Source organism: Petaurus breviceps, unplaced genomic scaffold, assembly GCF_028583685.1.
Source record: "Petaurus breviceps papuanus isolate PSGF00001 unplaced genomic scaffold, PetGlider_PUasm1.0 185, whole genome shotgun sequence".
In the NCBI taxonomy this organism is placed as follows: domain Eukaryota; kingdom Metazoa; phylum Chordata; class Mammalia; order Diprotodontia; family Petauridae; genus Petaurus; species Petaurus breviceps.
The window spans coordinates 20,456,540-20,473,090 of NW_027185797.1; the positions used below are offsets into that span (position 1 = coordinate 20,456,540).

General features: G+C 40.6%; 1 protein-coding gene across 14 annotated transcripts in view; it reads left to right on the forward strand.

Moving 5' to 3' along the window:
- RBMS3 (RNA binding motif single stranded interacting protein 3) overlaps nucleotides 1-16,551 on the forward strand; it is a 1,480,592-nt gene that overhangs the window by 240,656 nt on the left and 1,223,385 nt on the right. The window lies entirely within an intron of this gene.

Sequence of the window (16,551 nt, forward strand, 5' to 3'; positions counted from 1 at the left end):
CATTTGGGAATGTCTTTCAGTAGGTGATTGGGGGTATTCTTTCAATTTTTATGTTGCCCACTGGTTCTAGAGTGTTGGGGAAATTTTCCTTGTTTCTTGAAAGATGATATCTAAGCTCTTTTATATCATGACTTTCAGATAGTCTGATAATTTTTAAATTATATCTCCTCAATCTGTTTTTCAGGTCAGTTTTTTCAATGAAATATTTCACATTTTCTTCTATTTTCATTCTTTTGAATTTGTTTTATTGTTTCTTGATGTCTTATGGAGCCATTACCTTCCATTTGCCGAATTCTAATTTTTAATTGTTATTTTCTTCAGTGAGCTTTTGTACTGCCTTTTCCATTTGGCCAATTCTGTTTTTTAATAAGTTTTTTTCAGTAGATTTTTGTGCCTCTTTTATCATTTAGCCTATTCTGTTTTTTAAGGTGTTATTTTCTTTCTTTCTTTTTTTTTAAGCAATCGGGGTTAAGTAACTTGCTCAAGGTTACACGGCCAGTTATTTCTGGGTGTGGTGCTGAGTATCTGAGCCTGGATTTGATCCAGGTCATCCCGACACTGGAGCTGGTGCTCTTACTCGCTGAGCCACCTGGCCGCCCCTAAGCAATTGGGGTTAAGTAACTTGCTCAAGGTTACACGGCCAGGTGTTTCTGGGTGGGTGCTAATTGTCTGAGCCTGGGATTCAGTCTCCAGGTCTTCTCAACACTGGAGCCGGTGCTCTTACTCGCTGTGCTACCTGGCCACCCAAGGTGTTATTTTCTTCAGTTTTTTTTATGTGCCTCCTTTGACAACCATTAACTCTTTTTCATAATTTTCTTCCATCACTCTCATTTATTTTCCCACTTGTTCCTCCTCCTCTCTTATTTGATTTTTAAAATCCTTTGTGAACACTTCTAGGAATTGGGTTTTTTTTGGACCTGAGACCAATTCACATTTTTCTTTGAGGCTTTGCATGTAGCTTTTTTGACATTGTTGCTTTCCTCTGAGTTTGTGTTTGCTTTTCCCTGTCACCATAGTGATTTTCTATGGTCAATTTTTTTTCCTGTTGTGTACTTATTTCCCCAGACTATTTCTTGACTTTTAACTTTATTTTAAGTTGAGCTGTGCTCCCAGAGTGGAAGAGGAACTGTCCCATACTTCAGAATTTTCATGCTGCTATTTTCAAACTTAGTTCTGAATTTTCAGTTTTTCAAAAGTGGTATAATTTAAGGAGATGTGTGGTTACTGCTCTTCTGACCTGGGTTCTGGTCTGTGAGTGACCAATGGCACTATTTTCTACCCTGGAACTTTGTCCAAGGTCCTCATTTCTGCTAGCGGTCATCCTCATACTCTTCATTCTGGGGCTGTGACCCAGAAAATATGGGCAAGGCAACAAAATTCTGCTCTTAGTACCCACAAAGAATCCTCTGTAATTGCTTTCTGACCAGTTGTCTGATCCCCTTACCATCTATGGGCTGAGAGCTCCAGAAGTCACCTGGCTGAGAACTCTGGAAGCTGTGGCCACTAATTCAGTAGTCCCCAAGGTTGATGTTGGTCTGCTGGGGCTCAGCCTGGGCCTTGGCAGGGCTATGCCTCTCACCTCAATGAGACAGAGCTTTCCTGCCAACCTTCTAAGTTGTCTTAGATTGGAAAACTGTTTCACCCTGTCCTCTTGTCAGTTCTGCTGCTTCATAATTCTTTTTAACCCATTATTTTAATGGCGTTTGAAAGGGAATTCGGGAGAGCTCAGGTGAGCCCCTGCCTTTGCTTCACCATCTTGGTCTGATGCTCAGGATGGCCCTCTCTGAAAGTAAAACTGTTAGGGAGGGCAAAGATCTTTGATCATCTATTAGAGAGGGGAATCCTAGAAGAGCAGCCAATGAATGTATGATTGAATTGGAGAGAGATGCATAGACTGGCATTTTGAGCAGGTCATTTAGCTGGATTGTCTAGATCTGCCCCCCCCCCGCCCCAATGAGGGAGGAAAGGGTGCCATATTTCAGGTGGGGAGGGGAAGGATGCTTGTGGTTTGGTTCCTTTCTGAGTAGCTCCTTTTTCTGGGTAAAAGAACTAGGTACAGCAATATACAAGGCTTGGCTTCTGTAGCATTCAGGAAGGGGGTGGGGATGGAGGCTGTCCTTAGTTTTAGGGAAGGAATCCAGGTCCAAATGGGAGCTGAAAAGCTTCAGAGAGCCTCCCGCCTTGATGGCAGCCTCCTCCAGTCCCCAGATAGGGAGGCAGACTTTTTCATTTGGAACAATGCTAATGGAGTCATTCAGTTCGGTGTCTCTGAGATAAAATCTGTCAGTCCCTTCTGCAGGCTCATTATTTATACCTTCAGGCTGCAAGGAGACAGGCCAGGCACCAGAGGACAGGGGCTGTTTCTCCCTGGGCTGTCTCTCCATATATATCTGTGCCTCTAGTATTAAAGGTGGGATGAATGATGGGCCTACCTTGTGTCTTAAACAAAGAGGGTGGCAACCTTTAAATTTGGGTGATCACAAATGCTGACCCCAATCCATTGTAAGATCTTTGATGCATTCTCAGAATTTTTCTTAAAAAAGGTATATGTTTATGTATATATTATGTACATGTACATATATATGACATACACACATTCATAAAGAAATCTGTATATAAAGAATGACAGTGCCTGGCTGAACTCTGTCTGGAATTACATCCCCTACAGCTCTAATTGTTCGATATTTCAAACAGAAGAGGGGCATTGTGTTGACTTGGCAATTTCAAATTATGCCGAATCCTGCCAGTTGGATTCTTGGCTGCACACAGGGACATACTTGGCTGGGCGCACTAAGGAATACGAAAGCAAGGGTGGGGGGAGGGAAGGGGAAAGAAATGAGGGTCCTTTCCAGAGGCCAAAAACTGAATCACCAAACAGTGGGCTCTAACCTTTGAGGGTATGTTTTGGATGGGGCAGGGCATCAGAAATGGCCCCTTCAACCAAGGGATGAACACCTTGGACTTAGATGGGAGAAATGAAAAACATTTCTATGACCCTGGCCAGAGTCCAGAGGTGAGATGTCACCTCCATTCAACAGTGAGTTGAGGCAGGAAGCAGCAAGACTGACTTTTTAAAAAATTCTCTCTTTTTATTCCTCCAACAAACACATTTGCTGTGGTATATTCAAGCCCTGTCATTCTTCTTAATGACACTGCTCAAAATTACATCAGACCAGGGAAATAAAGGGGAGTCAAGATGTTCTTATATTCTCTCCCTCTCCCTCTCCCTCTCCCTCCCCTTCCCTCTCTTCCCCCCTCCCTTCCCCCTCTTTCTCTGCTTCTCCCTCCCTCCTTCTCTCTCCCCCTCCCTCTTGCTCCTTCCCTCTCTCTCTCCTCCTCCATCTCCCTCTCCCCTTCCCCCTCTCCATATATACATACACATATATGTATATACATTTGTAAACATATACAATGCATACATGTAATGTGTATGCAATGCATGTGTATATACACATATATGTTTACATACACATTATATGTGTTCACACACAGAGGTTTGTTTCTAGAAAGTTTCAATCATGGGGTGGCTAGGTGGTGCAGTGAATAGAGCACCAGCCCTGGAGTCAGAGGTCCTGAGTTCAAATGTGGCCTCAGACACTTAACACTTACTAGCTGTGTGACCTTGGGTAAGTCATTTAACCCCAATTGCCCTGCCTTCCCCCCTCCAAAAAGAAATAAAAGAAAGAAAAGTTCAATCAATTACTATGACTTGGTACAGTAGGCTTACAATTGTTTTGGGCCTCAGACCTGGATTAGTCCCATCTCTCACACTTACTCACTGTAGGACTTTGGACAAATAATTTTGCTCCTCTGCCTGACCTCAGGTTCCCCATCTGTTTTTAATTTGAAAGTTGGACTAAATCCCTAAAGTCCCTTCTTTTATCTCTACCATTCTATTTTATTTTAAATTCTAATGGCATAGGTGGACACTGGCAGCAGTACAGAGAGTAGGTCCACAAGATCAGCACAATGAAAGACCAGTGAATGGCTTACCAGCCTTTGGTTAGCAGACTATTTTAGGAAACATTGTGTGTAGCACCCAGTGATTGACAAAAGCCAATCTGTCATTGATGCTTATGTTTGTGTACTGAGTAAGCTAATCTTTTAGGTTCTATCTCCAGGAGATCTTTTATTCTTTGGGCACTGGAGGGTTGAATTTCTCTGGATTTATCCTGACCTGCTCAATTCAACATTTCCATTTTGCTCTCTACCAGGAATTATTCTGATCAAGATCAAGGTCTCAAAGGTGATCTATTCAAGGAGCTGCCTTAATTGGCCAGAGCCAAAAAAATCTAGTAGCAATGTATGGCTGTGAGAGTTGGACTAGAAGGAAAGCTGAGCACCATGGAATCAATGCTTTTGAATTGTGGTGCTGGAGAAGGCTTTTGAGAGGCCCTTGGACAGTAAAGAGATCAAATCAGTCAATATTTAAAAAATGTATTTCAGACTATTCACTGGAAGGTCAAATACTGAAGCTGAAGTTTAAATACGTTAGCCACATAATGGGAAAATAGGACTCATTGGAAAAGATCCCTATGTTGGGAAAGATCTAAGGCAAAATATGAAGGGGATGGCAGAGGATGAGATGGATAGACAGTGTCATGGAAACAATGAACATGAACTGGGACATGCTTTGAGAGATAGTGGGGGATGGAAGGACCTGGTGTGCTATGGTTCATGGAATCAGGAAGAGTCAACAAAGATCACTTCTAGAGCCTGATTTGTTAGGGTTTAGAAACAGCATCATTCAGCCTGCCCCATTCCACAGACTCAGAAATAGAACTACAGGCCAGTGGGTCTGAAGACACTGGCTCAGACAGGGGATACAGAGACCATGGGTACAGAAGCAATGAGTCAATGCAGAGATATGAGAACCATTGAGCAAGGGACCAGGCCTCTCTTCCATATCTGAGATAATCTGCCTATTTCTTTGTTTTATGCAACTTAATGAATGTTGTATGTTTTGTATCCACCAGATTTGTGGTCTAAATATCTGTGTAATTTTAAGGGAGAGAAGGATGTAACAGGAATGGCCAAAGTGGCAAAGGACTATATTTCACAGTATTACTGGGCCCAAAGCAGGAATGACCCTGAGGGTGAAAAATGACTCTTTTCCAGGAGACTGTGTGCTCAGAAGATATAAAGGGATTGGTTGTGAAAAGAGTTCTGGGAAAATAGAGGAATAATGATAGCATTTGGTACATTTAGAACCATGAGGAAGGAGAAAGAGAGGGAGAGAGTGGAGATGATGATGATTTAGGACATAGAGGTGCTAATAGTGGGGGGCGGCCTAGCCTAGAGATGCTTAGACTGGAAGAAGGATGGGTTAGAGATGCTAGCAGGAATCTAATCCATGATACCAAGGCTGTCTACTCTGAAAGCTCCAGATCTTTCATTATGGCTGCAGAGAGAACTCATTCTACACCTTCTCTAGAAGAGTCATGAGTCTGAGAGGAGTTAATTTCCTTAAGTCCTGGAGGATGAAGGGAGAAGGAAGGTAATGAAAATGTACTCATTCAGGAAACAAGGATTGAGTTCACTTCTGGTTGCTTTACTATTCATTTCCAGCCCAATTAAATGACTTGCTATTTCAATGCTGTTCCTTGCCTGGCTTGATTAATTTGATGAGCATTTAGACTTCCTAAATTCTTACTTCTCTCCCTATTTTGCTGATGCTTTTGTGACCCCTGTACCTAGCATAGAGTCCTGCACATAAAATGAGCTTAATATATGTTTATTGATTGATTATGAGGGTGAAGGGAAGGAGATAGGCAAATTTCCATTGAAAATCCCTAAGACTTGAATCTGAATCTATGTGAGGTTAGAGTTCTTAGGAATTTTGGGCCATTTTATTAGCCTTAGTTACAAGTCTCTGATTTATGCACCCCGACTCCTCTCCTAACTTCCATTCTTACATCTCTGGTTGTCTTTTGGACATCTAGAACTTGACATCTTTGAGTTACAAATGTCCCAAAGTGAACTTGTAATCTTAAGCCCCAAACTCTACTCTCTTACTTCTCCATTTCTCCGTGTATGTGTGTGTGTGTGTGTGTGTGTGTGTGACTGTGATGTATAGGGTGTTCAGGAAGACTAGCACCTCATGTGGAAGGGCTTGCAGAGCCTTTCTCAGGGGCTGTTCATCCACCTTTGGTGTATACCTGACACTCAACTCTTACCTGTATCTCCAAGAAGCTGTAATTTCTTGCAGTGACCACAGCCTGGCAAACCATCTTGGCAGACAGACTAAAGTGATGGGTCTCAAACCCACTGGTGAATTAGGGGGATGCCCACTCCAAGCATATGAAGACTATTGGGGGGTAAAAACAAGTTGTTCAAATGGCCATGAAAGTGGCTGAAGCAGTCTCTGTCAGTTTGGCTGAACACTTGAGAAGCCAGGGTCATTTACTGTATCGTGGGCCATCACCAGTTGTCTTGACTTTTGTCTTGCTACTGGACTTGGATGACTCTAGAAGAGAGAATGAGGCTGACGACCTTGCACAACTCTGCCTCACTCAAACCCAACTCAGACATGAGTCAATTCATCATCCTGTGATGTCACTGGTCCTCTTCAGAAACAAAGAACTAACAACAATATTTCTGTCAAGCAGTGATTGCGTCCTCCCATTTACCTACGCTGATAATCTGGGTCTCATTCTTTACGCCTCACTCTCTTTTACTCCCCATATCCAGTCAGTTGCCAAGTCCTATTTTCACCTTCATTATGTCTATTGTATATGTCCGCTTCTCTTCTCTGACGCTACCATCACCATGGTGCAGGCCCTTGTTACCTCACATCTGGACTATTTATAGTAGCCTGCTGCTGGGTCTCTCTGCTTCACATCTCTCTCCATGCCAGTCCAACCTCCACTCAAATTGATCTTCCTGGACCACAGGTCTGACCATGTGACACCCCTTCCCTGCCCCCCTCCTATTCAGTAAACTTCATTGGCTTCCTGTTACCTCCAGGATCAAATAGAAAATCCTCTGTTTGCTTTTTTAAAGTCCCTTCATTAAGTGACCCCTTTATATATTTCCGGTCTTCATATATCTTACTGCACTCTATTCCACTTACTCTGTGATCCAGTGACACTGGGATCCTCCATGGTCCTCAGATGACACTGATTCTCAGTTAAAGCATTTCCCCTGGATTCCCTCCATGCCTGGAATGCTGGACACCTCCTCTGTTCCACCTCCTGGTTTCTCTTGTTCAGTCATTTCGGTCACATCTGACTCTTCATGAGAAAACTCCATTTGAAGTTTTCTTAGCAAAGATACTGGAGTGGTTTGCCATTTCCTTCTCCAACTCATTTTGCAGATGAGGAAACTGAGGCAGACAAGGTTAAGTGACTTGCCCAGGGTCACACAGCAAATAAGTCTCTGAGGCTGGATTTGAACTCAGGAAGATGAGTCTTCCTGACTCTAGGCCCTGGGTTCTATGTGCTATGGTGCCACCTAACTGCCCCTAGCTTCTCTGGTTCCTTTCAAATCTCAGCTAAAGTCCTGTCTTCTACAAGAACTCTTCCTTAGTTTATAATCTTAGGGCATTACTTTTGATATTTTCTCCAATTTTATCCTGCATATAGCTTTCTTTGAATTGAAAGTTCTTTGAATTGAAAGTTTCTTTGAATTGAAAGTTCTTTGAATCATAGCATTAGAGATTATAGTGGTACAGTGGAAATGCAATCTAGGTTCAAATTCCTCTTCTTATCATTTTTAACTGTGTGATCTTGGACAACTCAGAACCCAACCCTGCACCCCAATTTCCTGATGTGAAAATGAGGGTGGTAACTTGATGGCTTCTGAGTCTGGACCACTGATGTCCACATCTAGTCTTAGATCTTTGTTTCTAGGAAAACATACAGCTATAACATTTCAAAGCCTTCCTACCATATACTAGGTTATCAGTGACTTCCTTTAGAAAGTCAGCATATGAAATAACCCCCAGAAAAAAACACAGTGATAATAAATATTGATGAACCAATAAAAGTTATTGAGTTTAGAACTAAAAATCTATTGGAGCCATTGAGGTCAACCTCTAAATTTCTCTGATACTGGGGGTAGTGTCTTAGTATATTTTCATGGAGCCCTGTCTTGGGAAGTAAGTGTCCTAAGGTCTGTAGTTCTAATTTAACTTAGAAAAAGATTTTACTAAGTGCTTTCAATGTAGTGTGTCACTTTTGAAGATTTCAGGCTACATGATGTAATTGAAGGAGATCTACTTTTAGAGGTAGAAGGCCTTGAATTCAAATTCCATTTCAGGAACAAAGAGCTATGTGACCCTGGGTCAGTTTGAAATTCAGTTTCCTCATCTCCAAAATGAAATAATAATGACATCTACCTCACAAGGTTTCCATGTATATGAAGCTCTTTATAAACCATGATGTTTGTTCTAGATGCCAGCTAACAATAACAATGCTTTTTTTCTTAATATCATATTCTTTCTGTGATAGAATATACCTATATGCTATAAAACATCACAGTGTCTTAAAAATCAAAATTCTAGGTGACTTAAAAGGCAAACCAGAGAAGTTTGATAGATACACATTGAGAGTCCACATATTACCAATGATTACTCATTCACAAGTAGTATAAGAAATAATATCCAGGAAAGGCATAATTAGAAAATCAGATTTGGGGCAGCCAGGTAGCACAGCGAGTAAGAGCACTGGCTCCAGTGTTGGGATGACCTGGGGATTGAATCTGGGCTCCAACATTTAGCACCCACCCAGAAACACCTGGCTGTATAACCTTGAGCAAGTTACTTAACCCCAATTGCTTAGGGGTGGCCAGGTGGCTCAGCGAGTAAGAGCACTGTCTCCAGTGTTGGGATGACCTGGATCAAATCCGGGCTCAGATACTTAGCACCACATCCAGAAATAACTGGCCTTGAGCAAGTTACTTAACCCCGATTGCTTTAAAAAAAAAAAGAAAAAGAAAATCAGATGGGCCAGTCATGTACTGTGGGACAGAGAGACCATGATTGGATAGTCTAGGTGCTGTTTTAGTAAAAGGCCTAAAGGAAGGTCTCTAGCATGGTAAGTGATCTTTCTATGGAAGGACATAGACTAGTCACCCAAGATGAGAACATGTGGCAAGGTTGTGATCTGTCTGGATCATTATATTTTGGGTTTGTTTTAGAGGGAATTCTTTTTTTTAAATATAATATTAGTTTTTACTTTTATTTATTTATTTTGCTTTTTGGAGAGGAGAAGGCGGGGCACTTGGGGTTAAATGACTTGCCCAAGGTCACACAGGTAGGTTTGTGTTGTATCTGAGGCTGGATTTGAACTCAGGTCCTCCTGACTCTAGGGCCAGTGCTCTATTCAGTGCACCACCTAGCCACCCCTTAGAGGGAATTCTTATCCAGTATAGGTTAAATGGCCTTTAATGACCCTTCTGCTTCTGAAATTCCATGGTTATACTATTATAATAGTATTATACTATTATCTGTTATATATACATATATATTATATATATACACATATTACATATACCAAATATACTATTGGAAGGAGTCCTTACATTGATGAGATCATGGATCCAGTGAAATATGTTAATTAAGAACAACAAAAACAATAATACCAGCTAATACTTATATAGAACTTTAAGTGTGCAAAGTGCTGAGCAAATATTATCTCATTGCATCCTATATCAGCCCTGGTAAGGAGGTGTTATCATTATCCCCATTTTACAGATGAGGAAATTCAGACTTGGAGAGATAGTGACTTGCCCAGGCTCACACAACTAGGGAGTGTCTGAGGCTGGATTTGAGTACAAGTGACTTCTTGCCTTCAAGTTAAGCATTCTATTCACTGCACTACCTAGCTGCCTCTGTATAAATCCAAGGAACGCATTAGAAATAAAACCCCCAAATTTTCTTGTCCTCAAGGAATTTTTATTTTACTTGGTGTTGGGAAATTGGGAGAGGATAACATATACACAGTTTAACAGAGGAAATATGAGACAGTCCAAAATTATGATTTGATATCATAGGTTCAAATCCTGACTTTTTTGCTTATTACCTTTGTGACCCTCAGTAAATCCTTGGCTCAACATCAGTTTCATCATTTGTAAAATCAGGACATTGAACTTGACTTCTGAGGTCCCTTCCAGATTCAAATCTTGATCTGAATTATCTGCTTGACTGGCATTTCCCTCTCCCCCCAAATTGCAATGGCAATGTAAGTTCCCAAGAGTAAGGACTATCTGACTTGTTAATTTGTCCCCCCTTCCCCCAGTTCTCAGCAATTTCTGACCCATAATAAGTAATAAGTGTTTATTTTTTATTCATTCCTTCTAAGTATACTCTTAGAATGGGGGCATAGGACAGAACCAAAATGCTCTAGAATAGAACTCTTTCTCGATTTAGGATGAATGGGGGGTGCGTCATAGCTGGCTTCATGGAGGAAGTTGTCCCTGAACTGAGCCTTGAAGGAAGAAAAATCTGCAAGATAAACTCATCATAAACCATGGGTTCCCATGATTCTGCTGTAAAAATATGATCCTGAGGCTATCATTCCTGGTTGGCTGAGATGTACAAGCAAGGGTCCCTCCTTTAGAAGTAAGAACTTAATTTCTTCCTAGCTGTCATGGTTTTGAAGCTGTGTGAAGCTGCAAAGGAAAGTTTGAGTCCATTGTGAATTGTCTTCCTATCCAAGGAATGTGGGGGCCATGGAATCAAGGGAGAACATGGCCTTAGCGGAAACACAGGAATCATAGGAGCAATTTATAATTGGCTCAAAGAAACACTGAAATTTCCTGGCAAATGAATGATATTTTAAGCCTTCATCATTTATTTACTACTATTTTACCCATCATAAAAAATGGCAGTCTATCAATTATACATGCAACTGAATCTCTGAGGCCAGGAGAAGCCCATGCTGGGACACACCGACTTTGAGCTCTCTCACTTCAATTACAAGGGAGGTAGTTCTCTATTTACTCAGCTCTATCATTCCACACATTACTTATGCAAAATAGTATGGAAATTACGTGTTGGTGTGCTGCACTTGGACTGCTTTCCTCCAAGCTCAAATGCAGAAAGGAATCCTCCTTAAAACTGTGGTTCCTTGGGCCCCTCTAAACTGATATCTGGTTCTTTCCTATTTTGATGCCTGTGTTATTTGATTATTTAATGTGGCCAGACTAAGAAAAACCATATTATGGACTCTATTTTCTATAGGGTTCCTTTTTGTCTCTTGTAATAGGACATGATATATTCAAGTATGCTAGCGATTCTTGTTTTATTCTGCTTTAAAATTTGAATTTAGCATACTGATTACAAAATAATAGGAAACTGGCATTCAGAACTTTTTTTTTGTTTTTGATATTTTGATTAGCATACATTTACTTTTCCCCCATCACCCAACAAAAAACTTTGTAACATTTTCATAGTCAAACAAAAAAAAAATGGCCATATTTAAAAATATCTCCTTCTAGACTCTGAACCTATCATCTGTCTGCTAGCAGATGGATAGTATGGTGTATCACTGGCCCTCTGGAATAGGGGTTGGTGATTGGATTTGCCAGAATTCTTAAGTATTTTCAAATTATTTGTCTTTGTTAGTCTGGTAGAAATTGTTCTCCTGTTTGTCTCCTGCATCAGTTCACACAAATCTTCCCAGGTTTCTCTGAAATCATTCTTTTTGAATTATCGTTATTCTACATGTGCCTTTGGATTTAATTATATTGAGGAAAAAATGTAAGAAACGGTTTGGTGTTTGAAAATCTGGTCTTTATGCCCCACTTATAATATTCTCAGGAAACAAAGTATGCTCGAGGCAGAAACAGTATACTTTTCTGGCATACCAAGTATGCATGGTGACCATCCTCCTGACAATTCCCTTAATTGCAGTTTTGGGGGTGTTAAGACTGACAGAAAGAAAACAAGGACTTTTTGTGAAATGAGACTAGAGCTCATCATGGTTATTAGATATTCTAATGTCAGGGAAGCCAATGATTGTGAATTCAGGTGGTTATTCAGAACACACAGATATATGACAGCTTAAGTAAACATCTCAGGCTCAGACAGCTCCATTAATTAATTACAGCTCTGAAGCCTAGCACATGCTTAGAATATCCAGGAGCCATGTGCAATATTCATAAGAAATGTGATTTTGGCAAGTTAGGTACAGACTAAATAGGTAGTCACTTTCAAACCTGCTTTGGCTTTCTTCCCATGAAATTGTTTTTTAATTATCAACCAGTTCTGATTTGAAATTTTTTCTTCCATTTTTCCCCCTTAGAGAAAGGGCTATTGAATAGCTCTAGTTTCTTTAAAATTATAACAGTAATAATATAAAAAGTATGTCTGAAGAGGGCAGCCTTTCCCCAAACTCTTTGTGAGACTTGGAGAGATATTGCATCGGGCCATATATTTATATAATAGTAAGTCTGTTAAGAGTTCTGAACATTTGGTTTTCAGTCCTTGTTTCCTTGAAATTAATTTCAGTTTTTCTCCTGTAATTTTTCTCATGTTATGGCAATGGCAGTAAAAATTCTAACAATGCAGTCTTATAATTATCCTCCCCCCCCCTTTTCACCTCTTCCGCTCATGTTCAATCCTATTAACCCAGAGTAGACTTGAGAAACCCTCTGCTCTAGTATGCACACATTAAAATCTGCATGAATGGGAGGAAATATCTACATTAATGCTAGCTATTATTGTTGTGGTTTGCTATTTTTCCTTGAATTGACTTTGAAGGGAAGTAAACTCAGGGTTCTTCATCTTCTTGTCCCTTTCCTTTGGACAATTTCCAGCCTATCAAATGTGATGCCCAGAACTAAATGCAGTGACCTAGATGAGACCAGAAAAGGGCAGAGGACAGTGGGATTGTCACCTCCTTATCCTTAGACACCTGTGCCTCCCATCCTATCCCCTACAACATTTTAATACATGTGAAATCAAGGCAAGATAAACATCAATGGCAGCCTTGGAGGAGAAACGAAATGAGAAAAGAACAGCTTAAGGTGTGTCTATAGGAGAAGGAAGGGCTGTCTAGACTACTTTGCCTTGATACTGGTTACTTAGGGTCCATTTATCAGTTGATCATAAGATCAAATATTTAGAACTGGAAGAGCCATGGGATTAGTCACAGGATGATGGATGATGGGTAGATGATAGCATCACATAGAAGGGTCTCAGAGATCATCTAGACTCTTTCATTTTACAGATGGATAAATTGAGCCCAGATGTGAGGCAGGTGACTTGCCCAAGGTTAAAGTAGGTAATAGGTGCAAAGCTAGGATTTGGACAATATCTTTTGCCTAAATTCGGGATTGCTTCCACTGCACATGGCAGATTTAGATGAAGCCATCAAAGCCTAAGGCACCATCCTGCTCATTTTAGTCAGTCAACAAACATTTATTCAGTACCTGCTTTGTGCCAGGCACTATGTAAAGCAGTGGAGATAGAGGCAGACAAAAGATTGTCCTTGTTCTTTAGGGATTTTCAAGAATTGAACCCATGAGCAGGTGACTTGCTCAAGTTTCCAAGAATGGCAAACCACAGAGATGGGATTTGAACCCAGCTCCTCTGACCTCCAGTGCTTTTAATGACATTGCACATTGCTTCCAGTAGGCCTTTTTCTGCATGGAGCTGGGATGGATTCTGCATGGAGCTGGGATGGATTCTGCATGGAGCTGTTTCTTATTTCTTAGCTGCCTCCCTGAGTCACTGCCTACCTGAGGAGAGTCTAGGGCTAGGGAAGTGGCCTTAATTCACCCCAAGCCTCAGGAAGTCTCTTTGGGAGCTTCTAAGCCAAGGACGCTTTTAGGATGTCATTCCAATTAGCAGTTTGGAGAGAGTAGCCAGTAAATCCCAAAGCCACAAGCACCTCTCTAGTTTCAGGAAATTTTCTGTACAATTTGGAATCCAAGGGAAAAAAATACTGTCTGGAATCTTGAGCATCTGCTTTTTGTCACTGGAATGAGCCTGTCACCAGAGTGACTTGGGTACTTCCCTTTTGTCCCTGGGAAAATGAACCCAGAGAGAAGGCAACACCCTGAAAATGGAGGGACTTGACCAATCATTGACATTGCCCAATGCTATCACCTATCATTGCCCACCTATCACCCCCTCCCACCTTCTAGGGTATATTAGGAAGGTTTCTTTCTGCATGTTTTAATGGAATGAGTAGAGATCCTAAATAAGATTCAGAAGACAAAATTACCCAAGGTAAGAGGGAAGGACTTAGAGATTCCATAGGACATTCATAGAAAAAAAGACATGGAAATTACTGAAAGGTTAGAAAGTAGGCTACCTGAAGGGCTAGAAGAAAGCTGTTGATTCAATCTGGGAAAAAGAATGTGGGAGTGGGGCTGAATTCCATAAATAGATGGAGAATATTCCATCTGAACATAAACATAGTACTTAATGGACCAGAAGACTTAGGTTAAGGTCCTTCTACTGACATCTAACTAACTAACTAACTAACTAACTGACCAACCTTGCTACTTTTGACAAATTAGGTAACTAACCTCTTTGTGCCTCATTATCTTCATCTAGAAAATGGGATTCATAATATTTATCCTCAAATCCTTGTAGGGTTGATAGAAGGGTCACATGAAATAATGTATTTAGAAGTAAAAACATTAAACAAAATTAAATTGTTTGTTTGCTCATATATGGACCTGTGATTGGATGAACGTAGGGGACCCACAGTTTGGAAATTCACTCCATCCATGCAGATTGGTAGTTCCTCCTATCTCAAATGAGATATTTGTTTAAAAAATGGCATGCTTAGCACAATGCCTAGTATGTAATAGATGCTATATAAATGGTTATTCCCTTACCTCCCCTGTTTTCTGTAATTTAGTGTCTTAGAGAGATATGTGTGATACTGAGAGGCTAAATTAATTGCCCAGGGTCATGCAACTCATATATATCAGTATATGTCAGAATTGAAAATTGAACACGTTATCAGGCCCCAAGAGCATCTCCCACCATGTTATCATCATTGTCTTCATCATCCTCATCCTCATCTGAAGGATAGAATGTGTGTAAAAAGGCTTAAATTAAAATGAGAAGGATTTATGCTCTTCCTAATGAAGGATGCTTTGGCCATACAGACAGTCACTACAGGGCGGGGTTATGGATGGAGTCCATCACCTTGGTGGAATGGTTTCAGTGCAGACTTCCCAGGAATCCTTTCTTATCCCACATTGCATCAAGTTGTGAAGTCTTATCCCTTCCCTAAGCAAAATACATTTATTTTCTGTCTTCAAGCTTGTATTTCTCCAAATACCATTAACTCTTATTCTTGGGGAAGGGAAGGATGACTAGCAGTAATGTGTAGTGGGAAAAGAAGCAATAACGACAACAGCAGTTTAAACAAAGTGGAATTGTCTGCCTTGGGACGTGATGCAATTAATAGTTGAAATTAAAAAAACTTACAATATCTCATTTGATCCTCACAAAAACCTTGGGAGGTAATGGATTTCTCATCCTTGCAGATTCCCAATGAATTCCACCTGTGTATTGTTGAGGGGATTTCTTGCTCATATGTGCGATTGGGCTCGATGACCCCTGAGATCTCTTTCAGTTCTGAGATTATACCATTCTGAACCTGTACAAAAACTTTGACCTTAATGTTCAAAATAAACTGCCCCTCCTCCACCTCCCTACCCTCTTGCCCTACTTTCATTTTGACCTTTCAAAGTTTTGCCAGCTACTTGTGTTTTCTTGTGACTGTTTCCTGAGATCATCATATAAAATGGCCTATGTTCATGTAATGTTGAATGTTTCCCATTTGTGGTCTAGGTAATTGAATTGTGATGGAGGAGGGGTTTGGACATTCTGTATGGTGCTTTCTGTAGCATCTTTCAAAAATCCCTGATTTCTACCTCATTTGCTCTTTTAGTCTGGCTCCATCTGATTCACTTTGGTTTGGAATGGGAACATGATTTTCCACCTGAAATAATAGTCATTCTAAAGCTAGGCATTGCCCCAGAGGTAATGTCTGCCTTCCAGAGTTCAGTCTGTCTGAATAACGCAAAATGTCTCTCATGACTGTACTTGCCAGTGACTTTTTTGGACGAGATGTTGAAAGCAGATGTCCAGTTGGCAGTTGACCTCAAATGCTATTTATTTATTATCCCATTGCCTGCTTGAAGAGGTTATCAGTTTTGTGACTTGGGAAGATGGAGTCATACACACACATACATACATGTGACCTTTAAAAATACATACATTTTCCAAATCTTTTACCCCCTTGGTATGAACCTTGAGGGAGATACTTTAGGACAAAGTACAGAAAGAAGCTTGCTGACTGGCTGTGGTTCTGTCTCTAACAACGGGCAATCTGTCTCGTGTCTGAATAGCCATTGAGTCTGGAACATCTTCCAGACTTACTTGTGGCATGTCTTCCTCTTCTTTTGTTCGATAGAATGTTCTCTCAAAGGAAGTTTCATAATTCGCAAATCAGTTCTTCCCCGTTTGGCAGTTACTATTAAACATATTTTAAGTTATACTCTATTCCCTGCTGGTTCTCTTTATTCTTTTCCTCTTCTACTCATCAGCCACCTTAACAGGGCTGGAGATTTAGAAATAGA